The following is a 14,783-nucleotide window of genomic DNA, read 5'->3' as shown; positions in this document are numbered from 1 at the left end:
AACTTTTGCCTTAGAATTGTAATAGTAATTGGGTAAAATGGATGGTTATTACTGAAACTGGTTCTCAATATCAATAGTTGACTAATAATTATTTTAATAGTCAATACATCAATCCAGTATATTTGGTAAGGACCATTACCCATAAATCCACAAATTCATAATGACACGATTTATGTAAGCATTATTGGGCAGTCTAGACACTGTTAGTGTTTTTTTCTTATATTGCTACAAGCAATGAGCCATTAACACAGTGCTAATACCAATTTCAAAAGTTAGACATTACACAGTAGCTGACTGAATGGGAATGTATGTTCTGCTGCATCAGATGCTTAAAAACATTCAGTCTCTATATTGTGCTTCTGTCCTGTTTGATGTAAAATTGCTCTTTGCACTACCCTGTGCCAAATGTAATCCACAAGATCCACACACATGGGTGCTACCAATGAGTTCTCTAGTAAGTGTGTCATTCTAAGCTAAAATAAATATGAAGAAGATATTACATCTCAGATTCTGACTATTCCAGCAACCCTTTACATTTTACTGTCATTGTCCAAATCTGACTGGACTTTTTTCCTCTAGAAAGCCACAGAGTATTAGAATAAAGCCATAAAAAATAACATTCCTTTACTCTGGTTTGCAAATTACAATTTGCTTTGGCATATTCCCTGTATATATAAAATGGAGGGGTTTTTAGGTTTTCCCTAATGAAAGACCCACATTACTGTAACATTTGATTACATTGACCACAATTTCAATTATAACAAGGATTAAATATATACCCAGGTTTTAAAGGATCAACATAAATTTCATATATGTTTATAACAGTTCTTTATTCAATCAAGCTAAAACAACTTTCAGTTTAAATATGGCTGCAGAAATTTTTTCACAAATATAAAAGTTCATTCTTACACATATCAAACATAAACAGCACAGACTGCTAAATATATATATATATATACACATACATACACACATATACATAAAGACTGTTTGAGCATTAAAGATAAAATCCTATTCAGTTTTCATAAATATCATAGTCAGTATTTTCAAAAAAAAAGACAATTTCAAAAAAATTTCAAATTTCAAGCAATGATTGGTAATTATGTCCCATAGAGCTTTATCAACTGGAAAACATTTTTTTTTAGCAAGTCATGTGGAAGCGACACACTAGTAGTTAGGTGATGATTTGTTACCCGTACATTTTTATTACTAGCATTGCCACCAAATATGACACAGGGTACCAGCAGATGGAGAACTGCTTCCAGGCACACAGAAAATTGCTGATTTGTGGTAGTGGAAACCGCACCTCAGGTATTCAGAAATGCATGCACCTGCGGCAGAAATTAAACAGAAACCGCACAGCTAAAAGTGACTTGCTGACTTTGGGATCTGCACCAGAATATGCTGCAGCCACGTACAAAAAATGGTTTCTATGTGTTTTCATTCACTTGAATGGGGGCGATTGGGGCTGCGGTTGAGCCTGCTGCAGAACTCTGCGGCTCACTGCATGTCTGAAATGGCTCTAACACTACTCCATGGCATTGCCAGCAACCAGATGCACACTGTTGTGAGAAGAACATATTGTTTTATGCACATTTTAGTAGTTATACCTACAATTTTTAAATTAATTTTATGTTGTGAATAAGTACTAATTTGAAGTAAATGTTACCATAAAATACCTTACAAGAAAGTCATACTGTGCGGACTTAAATTATGGTTCACAAAACATTATAAATTTATTTAACTACTGCTAAAAGAAAACATACTATTTGTTGTGGAAAGGGTACAATCCCTTGTGAAAATGTTGAGTATTTTCCACTTAGATCAGACTGTTTTCTGTAAAACTGTTTTTTGTTCCTCTTTGTAAATGTCATATGGTGCAGCTGCATTTTTCTGTATATCCCTCTTTACAACTGGGTCCATCTGGGCAAGAGCTATCAGTACCCCCTCCAACACAAACAGCAATGCTGAGATCATGGAAAAGATATGAAAAGGTCAGAAAAATCTCTCAGTAAGTCTGTTTGATCCACTGCAGTAAAAATAAAGTAATTAAATAATTTTAAGTTTAGTATTTGCAAAACTAAGACATCACTCTTTTCTAAATAACTTTGATTCTATTTATATATATATGTATATATATTGAAATATATACCATATAAAATTATAAATATAGTAGTAAACTTCTCCCTAACTTCTCTCCCTAATTAAAATGTTTGACTAACAGAGGGCAACAAAAGACCTCATTATTCAAAATGTCTCACAAAGCCTAGAAAGCCTAGGTTGGCTTTCAGAACAGGTTCTTGATGCTAGTCAATAATTAAAATAATTTAAACGATTAAACGATTTAAAATAGGGTGTTTGAAGACAAAGCACACAGGCTGGAGCATTAGTACAAGAATTTATACATTTTAGAGAATGTAGAAGTGAAAAAGTAGCTAGTAAAAGGACAAAGTGTACACTGGGGTTTACCCTCCAATCCCCACATATACATCAAACTGTATTTTGTTTCCAAACAACTGGAATGTGCCACATTCATTTTTCTGCAAAATTTTGGTAATCTTGGTAGTGCACAACTTTAACTTTAATTGTTTTTGGTGATCTTGGTTATGGGAACTTTTGGGTATGCAGACTTCTGTAGAGCTGAGAAAATCTTATATCAATATTTTCTCTGAGCACTATATTTAAGAATGCCACTGTGATTTGGAAAAATTAAACCAAAAGAGAAAATAAAACAATTCACAGAAGATAGAAGTTGTTTGGATAGTGATTTGAATTTATGATTCCATATATGCATTTTAAGTTGTGTAGTGAATCAGATATATTTAATTTTCTTACTTTTTTCCCATGATATATTTAGAATAATCATGTAATAAACTGATCAAAATATGTGGTTGAAGATTTGTGTTTGTTTTCAGCATTTCTTTCTTTCACAATTACATTATACCACAAAAGGATCATATCCTGTTTGAACCAAGTTTCCTGTATTTACACACAGGCCAGTTTTGCAACCTAAAAATTATCTCAAAATGCTGACATCATTTTTTAAGAATTATTGTTGAAAATTGGAATTACCTAACAAGAACAAAAAGCATCTTACTTCAGAAAATGAAGGTCTGTTGTCTAGTTTCAGCAGCATATCTAAACCCAAGAATAAAAAAAATACTAGATTACATTAGTTCTTAGTTGTTGTGACTGCATTCGATTTCTTTCTTTTTCCCTTTTTTTCACCTGTTAATCTGGCAAGCAACACACTTCCTATCTTAAAGTATCTAAAATCACCATATCTGTATTTATAGAGAACTGTAGGGACCTAAGGCCAGCACCATATTTAGAGAAGAGAGTAGTATATGGACTACTTAATTTATTTAGACTTTAAAAAGGTGAATACCAAATGACTTATGCACAGAAAAATAGTGACAACTTACTCCCACATGTTCAAATATTGGAGTATATGTTTTTCAATAAAGTACAGTGATACAATAGCTAACAAAGATAATTCATTCCAGTATAACATTTGTTAGCCAAAATCTTTGTTAGCCGAAACTTGATTTCCAATAGGTTTCTATAGAAAATCATTGAATTCATCATAAACTGTGTAAGTTTATTACAAACAAAACAAAAAAAAAAACTTTAAGGAGCCTAGACATTCATTACCTTCAGGAGCAAGCTGTGATATGCTAAAAGAAACAATTGCAGAGTTTGTTTCATGAGTTACAAGATGTTGCAGGAGAGCTCATTGCTTAAAATCTACCACCACCTCAGCTGAAGAAAAAGATTTCTTATGCAAGTCATGAAAACCGCCCCCCTCCCTTATCAAGCCTCTGTCCTGCACAAAAGCAGCAGGGAAGCGCCGTTCATATGTAAAGAATAAATGCCACACAAAGCAACAGTACCGACACTGGTATTAGAAGAGTTTTTTTCTGTGGCACTCTGAAAAAAAATTGTTAGCCAAAAAATTTGTTAGCAGGGCCATTCGTTAGCCGAGGTACCACTATACTTTACACTCAACTACTCCTTACATTTAACCTAAAATGAAGCTTTAACGCAGACCTACCACTAGGAGATAATGTAAACTGCCGTTGCTGAACTAATCCTAAATAATGCTAATTGCCTTGTTGTAAAGCTAATATTTTTTGTGATATGAGATATGTGATATGAGAGCTTTTGATTGCTGAATTAACTTTTAAAAGTACAGTTTTCAAGGCAATATTTGTGCTGTATCTGTGATTTAAACCAAGGGTTATGCCCCAAGGGAATGCTTTGCATGATTTTCCCAATATCTTAAAATTAGTAATCAACCACTATTTTACTTTCAGACAAAAGGGATATATGTAGATACCTTCTGCTTTAACAGGACTCTGCTTTGCTTGACTTTACAGGTGATTGGAGGGTTCTCCAAGTTCATCTCACCGCAGCCTGTCTGGGTATTATGTCTCCAGGGCTAGAATCCTCATCCTTACTTCTCTGCCAAAGTAGTCACTGACTGGAAACAAATGTGCAGAACATAAGCTTAGGTAAACTTTTACCTTTAACTTCTTGCTCCCTGCAGGGAAACAGAACTTGAATTTTAATCCACACTATTAGAAAATGCTTGGAAAAGTTAAAATATGACAAAATAATTAGGAATTACAGAATATGTCATCCTTGTTCTGCTGTTTGTACTAGGCAACATCAAATTACGCCATTCAACATCATTAAAGATTTGTAATATCCCTAGTGTAAAATTCTCCAGAACAACACATTCCAGTAAAATCTGGTTTAATATTGTTTACCATGGTAGATGTCATATGGCTTACTATACACAACATGCTTCGGATTTCGCATAAATGTCAAATTGCTAATTTACATTCTCCATCTACGTGCTCATACAAATTATTTCTAGTATACATACGTCATCCTTGTTAGCAAATGCTTTGACTTGGTGTGTATTACATAAATTCCTTAATTTATGAGGTGAACAACATAGCATGTGTTTAAACATTACTTGCTATAGTGATGCACTTAACTAGCCACTCGTTTACCACAGCATCCTCTTCTTACATGATGAATAATATAATCATTATTATGAAATAGTGTAGATTTTCCAGTATACCAAGCACATTTTACCACAATTGTGCATCATTTCCCTTGGGATAAAAAATATAGATTTAAAAAAAAAAAAAGTAAGATCCTGATGCCATTCATAACCACTTAGTAGTAGAAACTCCATTAAAGAGACAAAGGGTCTAATTTACCCAATTTCCATTAGCAAAGTGTGTGAATATTCATTCTTGATATCTAATTATGTAAAAAAAACAGCACATGAATCAACATTTAAAGTGAACAGGAGTATAGAACCTTCTTTAGGCATGCAGTGTTCAAGTCAAAAGGTCAATCCATAGTTCTAAACACTTGATAAGGAGTGGTTAAAAAAAGGATAAAAGTGGAACTAAAGTAAATGGCCAAAGTGACAAAGTAAAGTTCCTTGCCCCTAATCTGACACTTGCTGTATGTATATCACTTGTCTTAGCCAAATATTATATTAATATTATATTTATTATATTTTAATAATATTATTATAATGTACCATAATATAATATTTAAATATATATAATAAAAGTATATGTATTTAAATTCCAGCTTCTGTCTTGGCATATAAGGACTAATTCAGAAATGGAATTGTAGGTTGCTAATAGGAAATAGAAGGATTCCTATGTATTTCAGGAAACACAAATATTTTTTTCTTGTTCACTTTATACTAGAAAAGCTCTCTGTATAAAGAAAATTACTTGCTATTTCCAAATAGCCTATTCTAGCAATGTCTCTTTTAAAAATAATCAAAAGACACATGGGATACAGCTTGTACAAAAGGTATCCTCAATTAACTGAACCTATGAAGACTAAAGTTCAGGAAAACTAAAAAGTCTTATTTATCTGTTGAAGAAAACTATGAAACATTTGTGTCACCCCTTGTCTCTGCTCTTTTTTTTATGTTTTTGTGGATAGTCCACCAGTCAGTTTTCCCCTGCAGCCGCTGGGCATTCAGATGCCAGGTATCATCAAGTGATGGAATGAAATTACTGAATTAGAAAGCTGCAAACTGTATTTGAGCAGTTATATTGCTCATGCTACTCGTCTTCTGAGTTTTACAAGAGAGTTCTGCTTTAAATACTGTTTAGTTAATAGGATCTGGAACCACTACAGAGACACATTTATCCACATAGGTCCATTTATGGTCCTAAATGAAATAAACAGCCTAATTTCAGCAGGATATTAAACAAAAAGGAGTGCTTACTTCAACTGGTAGAAGGACAGCAACAGTTTCTCAGCCCAATTGTCAGGTTGGAGGACATTGTGTTCCCACAAATAGATAGGCTCCACAGGTAAATCACCAATACCCAGGATCTGTCCAAGACTGCGTGCAGATCAGCTACTTGCTCAAAAACTGAGACACAGTCTAAACCTCTCTGCTCCAGACATACCTGTCTAACTGCTGTAAAATCCTGGCATGTACTGTGGTGGGATAGATGGGATCTCCCCGTCCCAGGGTCCAGGGCCCTGTAACAAAACCAACAAAGATAAGACCATCGGTCACCAAAATATCTCAGACTCGTTCACTCTACATAAATTCTAGTTGCTAAGGTACCAAAACCTAAAGAAGGGAAATGTACCTACCAACCTACCAGCCTGGACCCATCCTTGGAGACCTATACAGTACATGGCCCTAATCTACACTTCAGACTAAGCTTCTGAACTAGTCTATGTATTTAAACTCCTTCTTCTCTAATTGATATAGTCAATATTGTTTTTTTTATTTTAAATATGTAGTAGCATCAACTGCAAATAGTAAGAATTGCAGAAGGAATAAATAAAAGCCAAGCCTACTCTTTCTTCTTTGACCAGAATAATACACTATGACCGTACATATGTACTGTACTCCCTTTGATTTCAATCTGTAAAGGTTACTGTTTAAATTAATATTTTGTTATCTTTGTGTCTTTTAAGGATTTTTTATATGTATGTGGATTTTAAAATAATTCAAAATAAACATATATATTTTATGATTTAAACTATCTTCTTTATATTTTATAGCACCAAGGTCCCTTTTTTTTAACAATTTTTGCTAGCTACCCAGTAATTGTTACTGAATGTCCAATTGTTTTTGGTGGTGCCTTTACAAAAAATTTTCTTGGGGGTCAAAAATCTTATCAATCTTCTAAAACATCCGTTTGCTAGTCACGTAGTCTTGTGACAGGGGGAAACTGCCGGTGGTCTATACCTGGTCCTCTGGGGTAAAGGTGCAGCGCTGAAAAACTAATGGGCATATTTGCACAATTATTACTGAGGATTTAATATTTATTTGTAGCACATCTCCAAGGTGGATACTGGTGTAAAAAATCTAAGTAAATAAATCAATCTCTGTTCTAACTAACGAAAAACAAGCAGATCGCAATTTCACAGGCAGCACATGTTCCTTTCTCTACCAATAGGGAATTCTTCCTTACAACGTTCCAAAGTAGTCCCCACCAGCTCTCCCTTCTCACACTTCGGAGCAGGAAATCCCTTTAGCCATTTTTTTTCTATGTTCCAGGGGATGCTCCCTAATGACAGCCACCATCTTGATGAATTATAGCCTACCTTTCATTGAAAGGAGAGTTCTGTCCTATGGAGAGCTCTGTAAAGATAGGGCACTGTGATTTGTAGGTGTACATCAGTGCAGTGGTTTCTTAATATTACTGTAAAGATAAAATCTCTGGCTTGATTTAGGGACATAGGATTTAATCTAAACACACAAGCAATGTGGTAATACATTTTGCTAGAACTGAAAAGAATAAGAAACAGTTACATGCAAGTTTAAAATACTTACATAATAAACGACATATATTAAAATCTATTCTTAAACAGTTCAAGTTTTAAAAACCTATTACCTGTAAAACAACATTTTCAACATTCTCACTCTACTAACTATTGTGGTAAATTAATATCTTTTGTTCAGGAAACCTTTGTAGCTTCTTTGCAGGAACAGTCAAAAATATTCAGCAATAAAAACATTATGAAAGTTGAAATGTATAATTTATTTTACTTATTTCAAAGTCATTTGATTGACAAAGACCAATTTTAAGTGCATCCTTTGGAAACACATGCAAATCTGTTTTACAAAAGAGTAGCCTTCATAGTACCTCAGAGAGAACATTTTTTTTAGTATTCAAAAACTGCACCTTTAAGGATTAAAAGTTATGTGCAATTAACACTACCAATAATCAATTTTTGCATACCAAACCATCCTTTTCATTAACATTTATTATTAACCTATCTATCCATTTATGAGATTATATAGAGTGACAGTAGTGACTCGCTGTAAAATTTCTGTGTTGAAGAAGTATTGTTACTCTAGTCTTTTCTTCTGTGACAAAAACGTCCTCTATATATATATTACATAGAGGTGTATTGCTTGCTGGTAGTCCACAGGAGAAAGAAAAAAGCTGATAACATTGGGATTACAATAGGGATTTTTGTATATTATACACTAGAAGGAGATAATTATTTTGAATCGAAGTGGAAAGGTATCAAACATACATGTAGGTGTCGCGCTTGGAGAGATGGGGCTCTAGGGGGCACTATGGCTTGCACAGAAATGGTGTGAGCCCTGAGAAGGGCCAAGGTGCAAAGTCTAAGCAGTTACCAGGCTTTTACAGAGCCCCTAGTGGTGAGGATATTGTGCTGCTTGTTCCTGTCAGGTTGTGGTCCTTGGGCACACCAGGGTGGGCAGGATTATTAACTGTACCAAATCACTACAGGAACACTGGAAGTACTTTTTATGGCAAAATCAGGCTTCAACCAGGCCACTGATACCACTTCTGCTTCTAGCCTACACAGATTGCAAACAACTTGGACCTAACAGGTCTATTCAACATAGTTGAGTCCATTAGTAAAAAACTCAACAATCTCCAATTGTTTCTTTCTTTCTATGCCATTGCACTAATATCTAATTCACAGAGGAAATAGCCTCTTAATCATCCCTGGCTATTTAGCTACCTCGGACATGGCACACAGCATTCGTGCAAGCATAATGTAAGCAGTTTTTTAATGTTTTTATTGTTTTTTGGATGCATTTGGGAAGAAGACGTTTCATTTTTCTTTAAACCCCCCCCAAAGTAACACTGTATGTGTAAAAATAGGTGCATGGAAAAAGTAAACAAGAAATATAATATAATTTATAGATGTGTTTATATATGTATATGTGATATACTAAAATATACATATTTTTCCAATAGTCCTAGTTATGTTCCTGAAGTGTTCAGTACTGGCAAAGCATCACTGTCACTTCCTTCTTGAGAAAACTTCTGTAATAAATTGCAGAATAAACAAATGAGTTTAGGTGGGAGAGATCCTCCATTGACTTATCCCAGCAAACAGTCTCTTGTTACTTCTGTAGGGCTTAGGAAAATAAAATGTGTGTGCATAATATTATATATATATATATATATATATATATATATATATATATTTATTTATATATATATATATATATATATTGTGGTAGCCTACTGGGGGTTGCTCATGGTTGCTTGCAGGGCAGATCAGAGGCAGCAGACTCCAAAAGATCAAAATAAGAGTGGTTTTTATTTGTTTAGGCAAATGTTACAGCGCAGTCTCCAGCACTTCACAACAAAACAATAAACAGTAGCCCGGCTGGGCCTCTGGCTCCCTCATTTAGGTGCCCTCTCTTACTATTACACACTAAATCAGTACTGTTAACTCACAGCTTTGTAGTACTGTTTGGCCACTGGCTTTCCTGGAACCCTCTGGCTCTCTCTCAGCCTGGAATCCACTCTGGCTTTCTCTCAGCCTGGAACCCACTCTGGCCCCCTTCTCAACCTCTTGCTGATCACTTCTCTCCGCCTCTTGCTGCTCATTTCCCCTCTACCTTGGTGCATAAAACCCAAATCAGTATTGGGTTAGGCCAAGGAACCCACCCTTTCACTCCCTTGGTCGGTTCCAGGGCCCTAAAGAACCTGGTTTTTCTTCTCAAAACCTATACACCAATTATCTCTTTCTCTTTTCCCGGAAGCCATTAACACTTTTCCTAACCTTCTTTTGTGACACTCTGTCACATATCCCCCCCCCCCCCGTTGGACCCCTTGGAGTTTGACACATTTTTTTTCCCCCATACAATTAGTCCTTGTATAGGGCGTCTGCATTTCTTTTCTAGGCCAAAACACAAAACAATCAATACACACACACAAAAAAATTATTTTTAAAAACCAGGTTCTCTGGACCAAGTTGTCTCTCGTATCATTAAATTCTCTCTGCAAAGCATCTTTTTCTGTCTTGTTTACAGTTACTTGGTTAAAACATTTTTCTTAGTCTTCTTTCCTGTTCCTTCTTCTTTTTTGGCTTGTGCATCTTAAGACGGACAGACTCTTTGGGGAGATCAGGGCTGTCTAAACCCCACCTTAATGACCTTCTCCATGGCTCTTCCTAGGATGCATTGTTCTGTCTACTCAACCTTCTCTGTTTGACCCGAAACATAAAACCCAAATCAGTATTGGGTTGGGCCAAGGAACCCACCCTCTCACTCCCTTGGCCGGCTCCAGGGCCCTAAAGAACCTGGTTTTTCTTCTCAAAACCTTCACGCCAATTATCACTTTCTCTTTTCCCGGAAGCCATTAACACTTTTCCTAACCTTCTTTTGGGACACTCTGTCACAATATATATATATATTGTAACAGGGTGAAATATATGATGCCAAATTTGTAGGGTATTTGGCATCATCATCTGCTCCTGGGTATGGTATTAAAGGGCCTGGTTAGGGCCATGCATATTTGTTTTGCTGCAGAATTGTTGTATTTTATTTGGGATCCAGGCGAGGAGTGTCCTGGAAGGAATGGGTGGGCTTGGAGTACCTGGCCTTTGATATAAAAAAGTCACCTATTTATGAGATGGGAAGAATTGGAGTCTGAGGACAGGTGTGGCTCAGGTGGACTGGCTGCGTGTAGCATGCATGCTGGGGGAGCTCAGGAGGTCCCCCCAAGTTTATGTCTGTGGGACTAATAGAGGGCCAGGAGGCTGAACTTTGTGTTTATTTTCTTGTCATGCTGTATTGACATTAAAAATCCTGAATTTTGCTGAGTTTTTTTTTTGGCAAATAAAAGTGGGCAAAGCGCCCTGAAATTAAATTATTTCTTTACCCCTACCACTCCCATATTTGACTTACCGCTCACATAGTAGCCCTGAATTATTAAAGCTCTCCAAAACTGGAGAAGATAAATTATCATGGGAAAACCTGGAATAGATCTGCTCCAGCACCAAATACATTTACTCACTAAAAGCTTGAAAAAATATATTCCAGGTTTGCTGGAAAACAAGGTTCTTCTGTTGTAATCGCTCTTCTCCAGTCTTGGATAACTTAAATAAATCTGGCCAATTTCTTGATAATTAACAAAATGACTCACTAAATATAGTTTGAAAACCCAACTCCTAAATTTAAAATTATTTCTAATACATATATGCTTTAAGGTATGTACTGTTTATTACAGTATATTTAAAGTTTATCATTTTTTTTTCCTTTGGATAGGTTAAGGTTGAGACAATTGACAGGTTTCTCTTTGCTATCTGTTTCCTTACAAGGGGGAAAGGAAGGGGGGGGGGGTTCCTTTTACATTTTGGGAAAGGAAGGGGGGGGGGGGTTCCTTTTACATTTTGTCCCAGGAAAAAACAGGTGGTAAAAGGTAATCTCTCTAAAACGAATGATGATACCTCCTAAGACAGCTGTCACCACAGCAGGTGATCCCATTTTAAGTTTTTTTCCATCACCTCCTGTTTTGTGACTACTTAAAAAAGTGGATTTCCCATTACTTTATGCACTGGAAGCAATGATCATCAGGATCAATAGTAAGGGTATATATGTATATTTAAATCTTCCTTATACTATCTTGCACAAACTTCTTACATAATAAAAAATGTGCGCTGCAGGACAATGATGACACCATATAAAAATCCAAATAGCAAAGAAAAGTTATAGTTCATTCACAAACTCTTTTTACTGTGATTTTATACAGAGATAAAAAGGTTTTCAAAGAATTTTGAGCAATAAATATTTGACGGTGCTATAATATTTTCATCTAACATATAAAACTTTAAAGAAATTAAAAATATTTAGGTTTACATATACTTTACATATGATTTTCTCGAAAGTCTTCATTTAGTCTACATATGATTTTCTTCAGTGAAGCCTCTTCATTTAAAGCACACTTTACCATTTCTCCATTTGGCAAGGCCAGTACTATTTATTTTATTTCGAAAAGGATCTTGTAAACTGCAGCAATAACAAAAGTGAATAATGTATTACTTTAGCCTATATTTCATAAACTTAGAGAACTGTAAAAAAAATGGTGAGAACATTGCACTTCTTGTGTCTCTCCAGTGGATACAACTTCTGTTTGCTATCACATGTTAAAAAAACTGGGCTCACTACATGTATGAGAAAGCATATGAAATGAACTTTAGAATAATGAAATATCCTGCAAATTTAGGGGAGGAAGAGAAACCATGTGGAACATGTAGATTTTTGTGACTATAGGATAGAGCATTACACCTTTGGGAGGAAGCTTAGTTTTGCCTATCACTCACCATGTCTCCTTTTGATCAAGATTGATTATGCAGTGGGGTTCAATTGGAAAAACATTAGTTAAAGCAGTATTTTAGCTTTACTTTTTACATCAGGGCAGTAAATTCTGCCAATTTGTTCAAAATAATTTGTAATTTTACACACGATTTAAACTTTCCAGGGATGTCTAGGTATTTCTGGGCTCAAGATGCTATCTTAAAATCTCCAATCAGTCCCACTTTATTTTACAGGCTGTTCGCTTCACTATACTAAACACTGTGTATCTGTCCTGCCTCAAAACACTGATGAAGGGTGTGTCAAAGGGTCCCTCATTTGTGAAACATCTTGTGTTTGAATAATCTTTCCAAAGTCAACAAACAATATGGAATGCTGGTCATTCAAAATGAAATATAATCTTTTTAAGGGGGAGGGCAGGAGCCATCTAAGTCTACAGGAAGCTTTTGTCGAGGCATAATTTACAAGACATTGACTAGAAATAACATTTAAATTGGTTTTAAGCAGCTGTAAACTTGCAAAATATTGGAAGAGCTTCAGAGTCCAGCAGCGCCTCTACTTTCTAAAGGAAGAAAGAGAGGGTGACTCAGGTCAAGCATACCACATAGGACAATTTATCTTTAAAATTCACTCTGATAGCATCTGTTAGGTCCAGTCTTCCAAGAAAATGCATGTTTTCCATTATAAGCCCCCCAGTGTTTTATTTGTTCAAATCTTTTATAACCCATCTGAAGTTTCAATTTTCTCTGTGCTGTCAATAACATTCTGACACGTTGTACTTGATTCACTGCTGACTAGTAGTTATATTTTCACATTTTTCTGCGTTATTGACATAAGGTGTCTTTCCTGTGCTGAATGTTATTGATCCATATAAGTGTTATTTAAAAAAAAATATTTTCTTCAAGTAGACCTAGAGCCCAAACTTGATTTATTTTTTGGGACAGAAAAAGGAATTGTTAAACTGTCCCCTACACCTGTCAAGTTTGGATTTTTAGTTTTTTGTCTATGTCCCCTTGGGAGATTTTCCATGTCAGGGCACAAAAGGAGAAAAACTCTTTTACCTAATGAAAGCAGTATCCTAGACAGTCACCAAGACAAAAGATTATATTTAAAATAAAGAAGAAAAAAAACAGTCCAAATTCATTATGCATTGGTCAGATTCTAGCATAATAAATTCTAAATGTTTGCTACTTACTGAATACTACATTTAAGAACAAGCACCACTATGGGAAAATATCTTTTATTCTGATAGACTGATGAAGACTCACTGACTATCTGAACACCAACTCTCTACTTGACCAGCTGCAATCTGGCTTTATTGCTGCCCATTCCACCGAAACAGCGCTTGCAAAGGTGGCCAATGATCCCATCAGAGCTAAGTCACAAGGCAATATTTCCCTCCTCCTTCTCCTTTATCTTTTCTTTGCTTTTGACACTATTAATTACCCCTTTCTAATGAACTCTATTGGTATCAGTGACACTGCTCTCTCTTGGTTTGCTGTCTGACCGCTCCTTTCAAATGTCTTTCGTAATTCCTCCTCTCCCACTCTCCTCCCTGTTGGTGTTCCCCAAGGGTCAATTCTTGGATCTGTTCTCTTCTCCCTGTACACCACCTCACTTGGCAAATTCATATCCTACTTTGGTTTACAGTACCATCTGTATGCTGATGACACTCAAATCTATCTGTCCTCCCTTGACTTGTCTCCTTCAGTCCTGGATAAGGGCTCATGCTGTCTGTCCACCATCTCATCATGGATGGCGGACAAGTTTCTGAAACACCTGGATAAAACAGAACTCATCATTTTCCCCCCCTCACATCCAAAATCTCCCCCTTACTTATTTATAACTGTCAATAACACTGTTATTTGTCCTTACCATAAGGCATGTTGTCTTGGTGTTACCCTCAATACTCCCTTCTCCTTCACGCCTCATATTTAAAACATCCTGAGGTCCTGCCACTTTCACCTTTACAACATCTCCAAAATATGCCCCTCTCTGGCCCCAGACACCACCAAACTCCTAGTACACACCCTTTTTATCTCTCATCTGAACTATTATAATCTCCTCCTCTCTGGTATTCCAATAACCAGACTCTCTCCACAATCTGTCATGAATTTTGCAGACAGACTCATCCATCCTTCCCATTATTCTTCCGCTGCCTCTTTTTACAACTCTCTTC

At 35.8% G+C, this 14,783-nt stretch overlaps 1 long non-coding RNA gene across 1 annotated transcript in view; it reads right to left on the bottom strand.

Moving 5' to 3' along the window:
• Window positions 1-14,783, bottom strand: part of LOC140332042 (uncharacterized) — a 230,255-nt gene that overhangs the window by 10,956 nt on the left and 204,516 nt on the right. Inside the window, exon 2 of the long non-coding RNA XR_011921029.1 lies at window positions 4,340-4,483. This is a non-coding gene — a long non-coding RNA (uncharacterized lncRNA). The remainder of the gene's footprint in view (window positions 1-4,339; window positions 4,484-14,783) is intronic.

This window comes from Pyxicephalus adspersus, chromosome 5 (assembly GCF_032062135.1).
Source record: "Pyxicephalus adspersus chromosome 5, UCB_Pads_2.0, whole genome shotgun sequence".
Lineage (NCBI taxonomy): Eukaryota > Metazoa > Chordata > Amphibia > Anura > Pyxicephalidae > Pyxicephalus > Pyxicephalus adspersus.
Note: the sequence above shows the minus strand (reverse complement) of the source record. Positions and strands in the feature narration are given on the sequence as shown.